This window comes from Podarcis vaucheri (assembly GCF_965113315.1).
Source record: "Podarcis vaucheri genome assembly, chromosome: 7".
NCBI lineage: Eukaryota > Metazoa > Chordata > Lepidosauria > Squamata > Lacertidae > Podarcis > Podarcis vaucheri.
The window spans coordinates 39684940-39698563 of NC_138765.1; the positions used below are offsets into that span (position 1 = coordinate 39684940).

At 43.6% G+C, this 13624-nt stretch overlaps 1 long non-coding RNA gene across 1 annotated transcript in view; it reads right to left on the bottom strand.

Annotated features, from left to right (window-relative positions):
* Positions 1-759: 759 nt before the first annotated feature.
* The window catches only part of LOC309538209, a 41274-nt gene continuing 28409 nt past the window's right edge, over positions 760-13624 (bottom strand). Inside the window, exons 2-3 of the long non-coding RNA XR_014222130.1 lie at positions 2614-3171; positions 760-2263 (exon numbers count right to left, since the gene is read on the bottom strand). This is a non-coding gene — a long non-coding RNA (uncharacterized lncRNA). The remainder of the gene's footprint in view (positions 2264-2613; positions 3172-13624) is intronic.

Below are 13624 nucleotides of genomic sequence, written 5' to 3' on the forward strand. Positions count from 1 at the left end.
GGTTGACCCAAATGTGCAACGCTTCCTGTGGAGAGACCCACAGCAAAATCAAAGGAGGGCAGCTCTTTTCTGCGGTCGATTGCTTCCTATCACACATTCTATGGAGAAAGGAAGACAATGACCATTTATTATAAACCCAGCACCTTCTGAGGCTGCTTATCTGATGCATCAATTAAAACAAAGAAGCTCGGGTAGTAAGACCACCCCCACCAGGGGTTATCTATCCTCCACATCTGCAAAGTTCCATAGCCAAAAGTGTTGGCAGAAACAGTTTTAACATAATTAGCAAGACAAAAACGAATGAGAGAGGAGGCTGTGTAAGGAGGGGGGCAGACAGCAGAGGAAATCTTAACTGTGCATGGCAGGAGGTCAAATCGAGCAAACCTAGAAGTCTCAACTTTGAGACAAACAGCTTGATCAGGGCTGGGCAATCTAAAATTAGACCCCAGCCAGCAACAGCATTCAGGGGAACAGGAATATCAGTCAGAGACTGTTACATAAACAAGCCACAAAATAGGTGCAGTCCCACATCTGACAGTGCCTGTTCAGTGACCACATGGTGTGTGTGTTTTGGGTGTGTGTATGACTGACAGGACCTATGTTAATGTGGCAATGATCACTGAAAGTTTAAAATTTGAAAAGCAAAACAAAACTCCCAATTACTCTTGAGACAAAGTATAGATAAAGGTATCATAGAACATTCATTATGGTCAACTTTTAATACAACTGGAGTAGAGAATATTACTTAATGCATTATATCAGCACTACATTGTAAATACATGAATACAGGTCATAAGCAAAAAAGAAACAAGCTGTTATCTTCATATGTGATGCACTTATGTGAATAGAAATAGTCCCAAACAAAAAAATATATTCTAAAAATGAAATAAAAGAAATAGCCAAAACAAGCAAACCCTAAAAAGCGCACTGTAGGATAGCGTGGTAGGAGAGAGATATGTTGGACTGATGATAGACAGTTCACTGATAAATAATGGTACAGCAATCAGTCATTCACGAGTCAATTCTCTGGTGCCCTATTTAAAGCAATAAACTTTTTTGAGCCTTTTTGGACACAAAGTTCTCAATCAAATCACTGTAATCCAAACCTCTCCCAATTTTATGTTCAGCTGAAATCATGTCTAATCCTACTACAGGCCCTTGCAACATAGAAGAGTACAGATAATGCTTTATGAATTTCAGCTCTCACCAGTTGCAACTATTACATATACAGTGAGAACAATGTGAAGTACTACACATAAATTGGGGTAAATACCTTAAATATTATACTCATAAATACATTGAAGGACTGTCAAAGCTGTGCATTTTTCTTGAGCTTCATTCTTTAACTTGATGCCATCTTTGTTTGCTCAAAATGAGAAGGCAGTTAATTGCATGCAAACTCTACTTTTGGTACTGTGTTTGCAACAATAAATATCAAATGCATGACAGAAATGCAGAAATGGCCTCTTCCCTAAAAATTCAGTGCTGCACATCCTAATTAGAAGAAAATGGTGCAATTATATGCATTACTCAGAAGCAAGTCCTTCTATATTCAGTAGGATTCACTCTCAAATGTGTCTAGGATTACAGTTTTCTTTGGGCATAGACGTTTGCATTGGTATGTGGCATTAAAAGCTCAACAACTTTTGCATCCAGATTTTCACTTTTTGAAATATGGCAACCCTACTGGAGGCTGGAGATCCAGCCTTCCCCAGCCTTATTCTGTCGAACAACTGAATTGTCTTCCAGTGCCATCTGCACCCACTTCTTCAGCTTCTAGTCAGAGCCAGTGGAAAATCCTCCACTCTGCTGAGATTTCATCGTGAAACAAGAGCTTCTTTTCTGTTTTCCCTTCTTGCTAGAATGAAATGGCAGCCTCCTCCTCCTGATGCCTCGAATGAACAGGGCAGTTGGCCTTGTGCAGGAAAGGGGCATAAGGGCAGCTCTTGGCCGAGGAACTGGCATACTAGCGATGTGCATGGGTCTGGCTTAAGGCGGAGGGGCAGGAGGAGGGCTTCTGCTTGTGTTTCTGTAGGGAAGGTTTGCATCCCTGTTATGCTGCTGGGTTTAAAGGCAAGGCAGACCGAGACTGACTGATGGTCAGGCAGGCAGGCAGGATTTTGTACCAGACTTTGGAGCACCCTAAGTGTGGGAACCAGTGTGGTGGCTCAGTTTGCCCACCCCAAAAGCCACCCCTGCCTCTTGTGGAAGCAAATTCTATAGTTTAGCTAAATGCACAGAGTCCCTTAAAATTTATTCTCTCCTATGGGACGCGGGTGGCACTGTGGGTTAAACCACAGAGCCTAGGACTTGCTGATCAGAAGGTCGGCGGTTCGAATTCCTGCAACGGGGTGAGCTCCCGTTGCTCGGTCCCTGCTCCTGCCAACCTAGCAGTTTGAAAGCATGTCAAAGTGCAAGTAGATAAATAGGTACCGCTCTGGCAGGAAGGTAAATGGTGTTTCCGTGCGCTGCTCTGGTCTGCCAGAAGTGGCTTAGTCATGCTGGCCACATGACCCAGAAGCTGTACGCCGGCTCCCTCGGCCAATAAAGCGAGATGAGTGCTGCAACTCCAGAGTCGGTCACGACTGGACCTAATGGTCCCTTTACCTTTACCTATGTGTGTTTAGGATTGCGGCCTGTGTGTAACATTATAGCGTTGAAAATAATATTTACCAAACTGGTACCCTCCAGCTGTTTTGAAATAAAATCATAGAATCGTAGAGGTGGAAGAGACCCAAGGGAATCTCAGCTGAAGCATCCATGACAGATGGCCATCCAACCTCTACTTTAAAAACTCCACTGCCGAGAAGGCCCCATCAGTACAACCAACATCAGTTCCAGTCCACACAGCTATGCTGACTAGGGCAGAGGGAACTTGTAGTGCAGAACATCTGGAGGCCACAGGTTGATGAAGAGTGCTGTAGAGTTGGTGGCAGCATCAGATGGTATTCCCTGCCTTGCCTGCTTCCTCTGCCATTATTCCTTATGTTCTTCCATGGAAACACTTTTTTGCTGCTTCTTCTTCTTTGCCTTGCTGATCTAAGACCAGTTAATATATCAGCTGGAAATCCATCATGGTCATGCTGGCATTTATCTGTCTCAGAAGCAAATGGAGGGGTGTGCCTTTGGGGGTGAGGTCAAGCTGTTGGAAGGTTGCAGCACCTGCTGTGGCTGTAAGTAACATAACAACATAAGAAGAGCCCTGCTGGATCAGGCCAGTGGCCCATCTAGTCCAATATCCTCTTCCTCTTCCTCCTTCACCTCCATGAATTTGTGTAATCCTCTCTTAAAGCCATCCAAGCTGGTAACCATCATTAGGGCTTAGCCTTTCTCTTGACCTTGCTATGGACCTGTGGTTGGTCGCCTAGGTTGCCCAGGGGGCCTGGTAGGAATTTTTCCAACTGGCATTAGGCCTTTGGGTTTTTTCGCCTATCTTGTAGCAATCGTCACAACTTTCTTGGTATTTGGCAGTTAGGCATTGGAATGTGTTGTTGGTGTGTGGAAGGGCAATGTGTGGCCATCGCCTACCCCTTCAAATTTGGGTATTCCATTAAAGGAATCCGGCGGTCGTGGATCCTGTCCGATGCATGTGTGGCGGGGGGGCCATGGCACGACCCTCGGTGACATCAGGGGAGAGCTTATAGTTGTATTAGCATCAACAGGCTCTTCCTACTGGTGAATAACCCCTCTTTAGGCTCACCCCTCTCCGAGTGGGTGGAGTCAATCTTCCGTGGTCCAGTGCCTAAGCCAATACCTTCTCACTTGCTGTAATCAATAAAGTTGTGGCCTTTTCTTGCCCATTAACCTTATACACTGTGTCCACATATCTGTTTATTCCTCAAAGCGGGGATTGGGTCCTCGAACCACAATTTAACCTTGTGCTGCATGCAGAAGTCTTTCTTTTATCTGCCCTGAATCTTCCAACATTCAGCTTCATGGGATGTCCACAAGTTCTAGTGTTATGAGAGAGGGAGGGAAAACTTTTCCGTAGCAACTTTCTGCATGCCATGCACCATTTTATAAACTAAAATGTGAGGTGTAGGTGACCTGATTGGAACCATCGCCTTCCTTGGTGGAGAGAGGAAGACGCCCTGTTGCAACACCGAGTTATGTTTTGGAATAATCATTATTGGGAGGAAACCAGCCCCTGCCGATCACTTTTCAATTAACAAAGGGTGCACAACAGGACAGGAAAAACTAACACCAAAGGAGTGCTCTGCATGTGCTCATCCTTGCACATGGGAACCGTCAGGCTCAGCAAGTGCAGTCCAGCAAATCAAAGCTCCGCAGAGAAGGATAAGACTGAGTTTATGGTATCCTGGAGATGCCGGCACCTGGGCCTTGCATCACTCGCGGCCCGGCTCAGGCAGCTGCTTTTGCTCGGCAGTCAATTAAGCAAAATTGTCAGGAGCAAACGAAGGATCTGCATCCTGGCAGCAGCGGCGTCCAAGTGCTTGTGGTGAAGAGCTGGCAGAGCAGGGGTGCAGGATGCTGTGGAAGGTACAATTATCCTTTCAGCCAGTGTCAATTAAAACCTGCACCTTCTCCACACATCTGTTTATGTTTCTAAGCCCCTGTCATCACTCTCTTGGCATAATAAGAATTTGGACACTGATCAAATCCCTCTTTCTCTGGAAGAATAAACACTGCTGCTCTTCTCGCTACCAACTCCCTGAGTAGAACGGTTTGCGATAAAGTGGAGCAGGGGGAGAGATTATTCATTCAAAATCAAAATTGGATATTCTTTTTTTAAAAAAGCAGACAAAACCGCAGGGTTTATGTGTGTGTGTTTTGATGTTTTGTGTGTTTTAAATTTTGATTTTGTTTATGATTTTTGGGTGATTCTTATCTCTTTTACATAATGTTCATTGTTTGGATATACCGCATTTTTCCATCTATAAGACGCCCCCGTGTATAAGATGCTCTCTATTTTGGGGGACTCAGATTTAAGAAAAGGGGAGGAGATGACCCAGAGTATAAGATGCCCCCTAATTTTTGACATTATTTTTAGGGGGGAAACCTAGTCTTATACATGGAAAAATATGGTAGTTAAATTACTTAATTTTGGTATTGTTATTGGCCTTTATGGGCATATGTTTAAACAATAAAATCATACAAAGTCATCCAAATGCATTGATAATCCAAACACATACAATATATAAAAGACTAGATAGCCACCATTTAATAAATCAGGCAACTTTAGCTTTAAAGATCTCGGCTAAATACCCTGAAACAATCTTGGTAGTTTCAGGAGTATCATCCCTCAGCAAATATTGGATTGATAGAATCATATTATGATTCTATTTAATAGAATTGTAGAATTGGAGGGATCCCCAATGGTCATTTAGTCCACCCCACCCCCCAAATGATGAGGATTATTATGATTAGGAACATATTGGTGGTAGTAGTACTATTTGGTTTGAATGTAGAGTTGGTATTGTATTTTTTTTATATGATTCCTTTTTGTTGGAAATTGTAAACTCCTTAGAGATTTTTGTTGAAATGAGAAGTGGTATATAAATTAATGAAACAAACAAATTATAAATTAACTAACTAAATCTACTACATATTTTAGAAGTTACCTGTCTGTTTTCTATCCATTTGGACACCTCTTAAATTATCATAACTAACATGATGATTTCTGAGACCAAGGAGCAGATATTCATCTATGTTTGGCTACATGCAAACACCATTTTAAATGAAGATGGAGGACTAGACATTTCAAAATGGCACTTAGTATGAAGCTGCTAATAAATTACATTTAACATCTGCTTTTTGATAAAACCTCATTTAAAATGAAATCAGAATCTAATAGAAACAAAGTCTAAACATAGCAATATCAAAACTGAGCCTCTATCAAAACACACTGAGTTCAAGACTAATTTTTTTTATATAAAAAATAACCACAGATTATTTGAACCATTTCAAACATGTCCCAAGAAGTCATGGTAAGTTACAAATATTTGTGACTGTCAAACTGATAGTTTGGTTTGCTTTCCCTTCAGCGCTGGCTCAAGGCATTTAGCTTGCTGGAGCAAGATGGCGTCCCTCCTGTCTCATTTTTCAAGAGCTGACCAGGCTAAAACAAGTGTGGTTGGAGTGATACATTAGGATGTGGGAGACGAGAAATCCCTACTCAGCCATGAAGCTCACTGGGTGACATTGGGCCAGGCACCATTATTTGCCTAACCTACCTCACAGGGTCATTATGAGAATAACATAGGGAAGGGGGAGCTGTGTATGCCATCCTGAGCTCCTTGGAAAGGTAGGATATCATCAACAACAACAACATAATTTCAGCACTGGGGATGGGACAGCATTCTCCACAGCCACTGAGGATGGCTGGCTGGCTTACAAGATATAGTGCAGGTTGCGTGGCACACACAGAGCTGTCCCCCATCACCTTTCTGCCACATCCTACCCTTCAGTATCAGTTCCCTGAGGAGGTGGCTACACCCTGTCTTGGTCTGTTTCCATGGTAGAGAAATTCTGCTCTACTGAGGGCTTAGGTTACAGGGGTTCCTGCCCTCTCGGCCTAGTTGGGCCTCCTGGATGCAGAAGTTAATGCCCGGTGGCTCAGGGTTGAGCCTGATGGATGGAGTGGAGCAGAACAAATAGCAAATGCTCTCAAGCCAAAGAACAAATAGCCCACCCCTTTGATTCTGCCATCTCCCATAATTGGAGCTGGCAGACAGTCCTGAACTCTGTAGCCATTTCAGAGCCTCAGTACATGTCAGTTAAAGAGCACCAGACCACCTTTTCTCCTAAACTGGGCATATGTCTGTGTCACCTTTCAGCCAGAAGGAGCCTATAGCATCCAAGCTCTGCTGCTGTTGACACTTCAGTGATTGTTATTTTGGTAACTAGCACGACGACTTTGCTTTGCTAAAACTTGTTGCTGATACTGGTGTAAAATTCATTGGACTAGAGCTATTCAGTGGTCTTTGTTGCAGGATTCTAATCAGCCATCTCTGTTTTCGTTGGAAGCTGCAGCAGTCAGTTCCCCCCGGGGGGGGGGGAGCTTATCCTAAGCCTGACATCTAAATTCTATCAGCCCCAACAATTGTAAAATTATCAGCACAAAGAATACATTCAACTTCCTTGGTGAAGTCTGGCAGTTCAGAGACAAGTAAATTGGTCCAAAAACAATTATAGATCGAGACACTCTGCCAATTGTTATAAAATCCCCCAAACCTTGGAAGACATATTTTGCCATTAGCAATATTTCTGTGGAACAATGAGGATCTGAAAATTACAGAACATATTCTTGGAAGAAGAAAGAGAGAGAGAGAGAGAGAGAGAGAGTCCTTTATTTTCAAGGGAAAGTACTGGAGTTAGTTTAACTTCGTAAAAATTCTCACATAGACACCATTAAAAAAGAAAAAGAAAAATGGCTGTAGGGAGAAAGGCAGGACTTAACAGGAAGCATAATTCCAACTGTTCTACCTACTGTCTTCTCAAAATAAGGAAGCTTCATTTGTGCCTGGTTCAAAAGAAATAACATCATGGGTTAATTAAAGAAATAAAGGAGTCAGGAGTGCCAGCTTGTCCCTGTGACTGTGGGTGCCTGGGGCCATGGGTGCCATGTAGTGTGCATGGTCCTGGCACCAAAATTTGTGGGTGCCTGGCCCCTTCATGGGGAATTTTGTGGGTGCTCATGCACCCAGTGCCCCAGGGAGTTGGAACCTATGTAAGCAGTACAACTAAACAGGTTAAAAATTGCTATCTATATATTAAATTAAAATATATTATATTGCCAGTGTTGAAAAGTCACTAAAGACTTGCTCCAGAATCATTGTGGACCACATCCCGGCTTCAGTTGTAACTCTTGTAGCAGAGTATTAACAGTATGCTAAGGATTGGCATCTAGCAGCAGACACCAGTTGAGGAGAGACTCCAGGTTCTTTCAAGGTTTGGCTCTCACTGTTTCCCATACAGTGAGCCTAGTGTTGCTTTGTTTGAGCAGCTTTTGCCAAATATTTTCAAACATGATGGCAAGCTAAGACAGAGTCTGCTACCCAATGATGCACATTTCCCTGAATCTGAGAAATGGGATCTCTTGGCAGAACACAAGGAATTCAGCTTCCCTCTTTGCAGAGATTAATGGGGTGTGAAACTCAATTAATGCTTTGTTTTTTTTCTCATTCAAATTCGTTTTTGAAACCTTCACTTATTAGAAGGGCATTCATTTTGGCATGAGATTTTGTCCTTCTTGGTCGCTCCAATTCATTTTCATCCCCATTGATTTTAATAGGAGAGCCAGCTCCATTTCTGCTGCCCATAACTTCAACGTTTTCAGTCCAATTGGCATGACATTTGATCACAATCATCTCAGGGGCAGCACCTGCAAAATTTCAGACAGGCAAGGAAAAGGGCACCTAAATTATAAGCAAGTGTCTTTTGGACACACAAGTCGCTTAATATAAACTATTAGGCAAGTCAGAGAAGTATTGTGTGAGCAGATCTGGATAATGCTCCAAGGCAGCAGAGGTTTCTAGTTGCACAGGAGCTGGCAGGCAGACAGTCCTGGGTGAGTTTTAAGCAGAAGACTTTGGCAAAGTAGAAGAGCAACCAGATGGATAGAAGATGATATGATAATATAAGATGATAAGATGATAAGATATAAGATAAGATGATAAGATAAGATAAACTTTATTCGCATTAGCCAACGGCCATAGCAACATAAAACAAGCCATATATATAAATAAAATATATACAAATAAAAAAGACAGCAATGGGTAAAAAGGGCAATCAAATGGCCAAGATTATCATTCAGATAGTGGCCCTTAATCTCATTGCACCCTCGATAAATCTAGCAACCTTTGCTGTTGCCTGATCATTTTGATCTGATGAAAGTAAGAACAATGTGGCCTCAGATGGGCGGCCTGGGATGGTAAGTAAGTGTGGGGTGATGATCTTATTCCTCAGATCTTTATAAAGGGGACAGGACAGGAGAACATGAGCCACTGTTTCCAGATTACCATCTCCACAGGGGCAGAGTTGTTTCTCAGTTCAAATCTTTTGGTATCTGCCCTCAAGTACGGCAGAGGGCATCACATCCAATCTGGCCAGTGTGAAGGCACGTCTGTATTTTGGGATAGTTAATTTATAGAGATATGGTGCCAGGGAATCAAACTGAGAAGGGGGGGGGGGAGGCATACCAAGGACAGAATTTCTTTATAATGGAAGATGAACAGAAGTTGAACTGGAACAGAGGCTCACACATATGTATGTGTTTGGGAGGGGACAAAGAGGCAGAGAGCTGGCCTTCTTACTGCAAAAGGGCCTATAAGAAAGGACCCACAAATCACACTGAGAACTTGGATAAAGTGGATAGTTGAAAACTTATCTCGTGACACTAGAGACATCTAGTGAAGCTGAATGTTGGAAGATGCAGACAAAAGACAGTAATGCTTCATGCAGCACATAGCTAAACTATGGAACTTGCTCCCTCAGGAGGCCACCAACTTGGATGGCTTTGAAGGTGGATTGGACAATTTCATGGAGGATATGGCTGTCAATGGCTTCTAGCCACAGTGCTCTGCCTCCACTGTCAAGTGCTCTTGTGCTCTGCTCAGGTTCTGCTTGCACAAGCAACTGGCTGGCCACTGTGAGAACAGGATGCCATTGGCCTAATCCAGGGGTCTGCAACCCGCGGCTCCGGAGCCGCATGTGGCTCTTTTACACCTTTGCCGCGGCTCCAGGGCGGATACTAGCGAGGGGAGGAGGCGCATTGTGCGCCCCGACACTCCCCACTGTGGCGGGCGCTGTACTGGCTGTGACGTCGCATGGGGGCGGTGCGTGCGTTAGTCACCTTCCCGCCCGCCTGCTACATTGTAAGGGGCATGTACGCTGGTCACTGCATTGAAAGGGGGCATGTACGCTGGTCACTGTTTTGAAGGGGAGTGAAGAACACACACACACAAAAAAGGTAACTTGTTAATTTAACGTTTATTTCTATGAGGAGGACTAATTCTGAGGGGTCAAACAAGGAAATAATAAAAAAGTGACAAAAAAGTTATTTTTATAATGACGAGTTTTGCGGCTCCCAGTTTGTTTTTTCTTCGGAAACGGGTCCAAGTGGCTCTTTTTGTCTTAAAGGTTGCAGACCCCTGGCCTAATCCAACAGGCTCTTCTTATGTTCTCATGGGTTTCAGCCCCAAAGGTTCAGTCCTGGCTGCACCCTATTTCCTTCACACCAAACTTTGGACCCATCAATCCCACAGCATCCCGGCATCTGGAAGAAGAGAGGAGGAAGTGGTTACTTGATTCCCTTGCAGAGCCAGGAGGCAGAGCAAACAGCTAAAATGCAAGCACCTCCTCTGGGGTTTCAGTAACCCAAGTTGTTTTAAATGTCTGTTGATTTTGTGCTTAAATAATGCAAACTATTCTGAATGGCATGTAAGCTATGAAAACAGGGGTTTAAATAACTTGGCAGGACGTTTGTGTGTGTGTGGCTTTCAGGGGTTGGAGTAAAGTTTCACAACTGGTCAGGTCAGAATCATGTCCAATAGATACAGGCTGCTGGGCTGTTTGTTTATTTATTTTGGTAAAATAAAACAGGGCAGGAGGTCGGTGAAAATTCCGTGGTTCAGCCATAAAGCCATAAATCCACTCAAGTGAAGATGGCGTATTGCCAGCCACTAAGGCTCTCTTCCTCAGCCTGGTGCCCTTCGAATGTTTTGGACTACAACTCCCATCAGCCCATCAGCTAGTGCATGCTGGCTGGGGCTGATGGGAGTTGTAGTCCAAAACATCTGGAGGGCAGCAGGTTAGGGAAGACTGATGTGAATTCTGAACGAGGAAACTGAGGCACAGCCAGTTGGCATAAGTAGCTTTTTGTGGAATTCCACAGTGGAGAAGGAAAAGCCACCGCAGGATCAATTCCATCCTTTTTCTCTATGCCCAGTGGTTTCTGTGGGTGTAGCTTTCTCTGCTGGTGGCCCTGGCTGGATTTGCTCCCCTCTCCTTCCTAGGCAGCTACTCCTGCCCACTCCCTGAAATGTCTTACATTGTTTCCCAGTTTTCAAGTAACTCAGATTGTACAGATCAGGAGCAGAGCTTCAGTCCTCCTTCTGATACCTGAAATTCAAACTTACCAGGTGTTAGCTGGTGCTTGCAAGGAAGTCCATGGCAGTTACATTTCTGTAGTCATCTTGGTCATACAAAGTTAATTATGTTTTATATCAGAGACCCAAAAGAAAAAAAGAAGAATTTTCCCTACTGCAGTTTTGCAAATTGGGCTCCCTAAGATATGCATCTTTATACACATACTGATTCAGTTCTTTTGATTTGAGAACTGCTCCACAAAATTTGAAGACGTGTGAATTTGGAAGAATATCTGTGCAACATTTCATGCATCATTTTGGTAAGCGCAAATTTGACTCTCATTTTAATGCAAACCAAACTGAAGCTGTTAATTTCACATCTGCATGTGTTCAGCCATATGTCTGTTGCATCCCATTTCTTCATGAATCTGTATCTTAAAAAAAAAAAAATGCCTGCATGAACATTTAGATTTAAGAACCTATTTAAATACATGTTTAGGAACATAAGAAGTTGCCTTATTCCAAGAACTGTGTGAAAGGAAGTGTGGAAGCTGGTGCATAATTAAGTCGTGATGTACACATTAATCTAGGAAGTGCAGATCAGGTCAAGTTTGTACTGAAACTGCCAAAGATCAAATTCCTCAAACATCTGTAATCTAACCAAGCTCTCAGAGCTTCTTAACCCAGCCTAAAATACAAATGCTTACAGATCTTGCCAGCTAAGCTCTCCTTTTTATTCTTGCTCCCTCAGGATTATAGTGAGATTTTTTTGGTCAGCATCCCCCCCCCCCGGCCCCCAATGACTTGGGTATTCAATGCAGAAACTTGTAACTGAGTTATTTGCTTTGCTGTTCATTTCCAGAAGTATAAACATCAGCTAAGATGTGCGTGTTTCTCTTTCTAAAAAATGCCCATAAATTAGCACTCCTTTCCCTGAAATTTGGCTAAGTTTTGATTCCTTGTAGCATTGTTTGGATGGAAAACATCAAAGTTACAAGCAGAAGAAGGGTGTCAGGGATTCCAGTAAATTAATCAGAAATGAAAACAATTGGAAATGATGTCAACCTGTTAAATTTGCCAGAAATGTGATTTTAATGAAAAAAATGACATTAGTCAATGTCAGGGATGCTGATGAGTGTGCACTGGGGAAGGGTAGCTGGGAGAGAGGGAGAGTGGTGTGTGGGAATCTGTATGAGCCAGGAGGCAAGAATCAGAGGCCAGGGAAGCTTCAGAGCTGGGGGAAGAGGAGGAAGAGGCAGGCCAGGGAAGTGAAGGGCGAGGTGCTTCCCCACGCTTCCCTGCATCACTATCTCCCAGAGCCAAAAGGGGATTGATACGGGAAGAGAATAAGCTTCTGTGCAGACATAGCCTTCAGTTACATGTGTGCTCCACATTTCTAAGCTCAGGTCCATGATTTCCAGGTCCATGTCTGACAGCAGGATACATGCCTAACCCTCTTTGCAAAGGTTTTGCTTTCTGCATTTGCCATTGAGCAGGACAGGGAGAGAGTGGGAATTATGGAAATGGAAGGAGAACATCAGAGAGAGAGAGAGAGAGAGAGAGAGAGAGAGAGAGAGAGATGCAATTAATGATGATGATGATTAAAAACCTACAATCTCTATTCAAGTCACAGAGGAAAGAACTGAATTTCCTGACAAACCAATCACACCAGAGTTTCTCATTGAAATTCCTTTGTTTCAAAATGGCTACTTAAAGGACAGAGTGTCCTATGGGGTTGGAATATTCAAGCCTAGTTTCTAAATACGGCCCTTTTGTGTCTGTTTATTATTTTGTTTAGAGACTGGCTTTTTTGTTTTACCTGGAATGTGAAAGGGAGTATGCCCTCCCCCGATAATTAACCATTGCTGCATATGGCCTATGGGCCCAAAACACTAGGCCACCCCTGCTGCAAAGCACTGTATGCATACTGATATGATGGTGCTGATGATGATTTACTGTTTCTGTTCTGTGGGGTAACAAACTCACAGCAAAACCACTCTGAAGATCCAACTGCTCTTGGATTTCTGAACTGAGGGTGGGAGGGAACAGCCCGGAGGAGGTCGTGGTGGGGATGGTTCAGTCGGCAACTTGATCAGAAAGGGCAAGGAAGGTTTACCTGTTGCTGACTTGCCAGACCTGAAAGGCATTACTGAGGAACCCGAAAGAAGCCACAATCTTCTGAAAAGTCTGCCACCTGGTGTCAGTTTGAGAGATACTGGAATTCAACAATGCCAATATCAAGCGGGTTTTGGGTGCCATTGGCAGGGTCTGGGCAAGCAAAGAGGCAAACCTGGCAACTACCCAGGGTGCTACCATCCTCCAGAGCATAACCGCAGAGCCACTGTGCAAAAAGCACCCCCACTTGCCAGGCAGTGACTCATGCTTCCTGCTCTTGGTAGTAATGCTACACTAAAGTGACACTGATGGCTCCTCTCTTTCTGCTCTGGCACACTCCCTTCAACTTGGGGCCTTGCCTGTGCTCAGACTCTGACATATACTCGCCATCCCTGCTCAGGGGACAAAATAGAGAGCTAGCAGAAGCTTAATGGCAGATGGGTTTTCAAAACCTCCAACAA